We start from the raw sequence: 1,019 nt of genomic DNA on the forward strand, positions 1-1,019 counted from the left end.
AAGAAGAAGAAGAAGAAGAAGAAGAAGAAGAAGAAGAAGAAGAAGAAGAAGAACAACAACAACAACAACAACAACAACAACAACAACAGCCAACAGGCCAATCAACCAACCACAACGAATGTAACTGAATCATCAGCAGCAAAAAAACAAACATTTAATAAAAATGACAACAGCAACAACAACAACAACAACAACAACAACAACAACAACAACAACAACAACAGCCAACAGGCCAATCAACCAACCACAACGAATGTAACTGAATCATCAGCAGCAAAAAACCAAACATTTAATAAAAATGACAACAGCAACAACAACAACAACAACAACAACAACAACAACAACAACAACAACAACAATAAAACATCATCATCATCAGCAACAGCTGCATCAATAACAAAAACAATAACAACAACCAACCAACCAAGCCAGAAAGTAGCTGAATCATTATCAGCAGCAAAAACAACAATCACAACAACAATAACAACACACTACAACCAACAGCAACAACGACAACATGCAATACTGCAAAAACAACATCCAGCCAACCAACCAACCAAGCAAGCAACCACTACGGAGGTGAGTGACTGCCGTCTCGCGGGCTGAAATGTCGGAAGTCGGTGCCCCCAGTGGGCAGTTTTTGTTCTGTCACTAGCAACAACAACTTCTGAAACAACAACAGCAACACCAACAAGAACACCACCACCACCACCACAACCAACAACAGCAACACCAACAAGAACACCACCTCCACCACCACAACCAACAACAGCAACAACAGAACATCATTATCAACAACAACAATAACAAGGGAGGCGGTGGCCTTGGCGAAGAGCACGCTCTTCGGGGATCCAACCAAACATATCGAACGGATAGGCTACCAAACACACACACAAAACAATAAAAACAACAACAACAACTACAGCAACGACAAATACAACAACAAACCAAACCAACCAGAAGGTAACAGAATCATTATCAGCAGCAAAAACAAAAACCATAACAACAATATCAACAAA

General features: G+C 40.3%; 1 protein-coding gene across 1 annotated transcript in view; it reads left to right on the plus strand.

Annotated features, from left to right (window-relative positions):
* The window catches only part of LOC101863565, a 24,742-nt gene that overhangs the window by 7,407 nt on the left and 16,316 nt on the right, over window positions 1-1,019 (plus strand). The window lies entirely within an intron of this gene.

Source organism: Aplysia californica, unplaced genomic scaffold (assembly GCF_000002075.1).
Source record: "Aplysia californica isolate F4 #8 unplaced genomic scaffold, AplCal3.0 scaffold00033, whole genome shotgun sequence".
NCBI lineage: Eukaryota > Metazoa > Mollusca > Gastropoda > Aplysiida > Aplysiidae > Aplysia > Aplysia californica.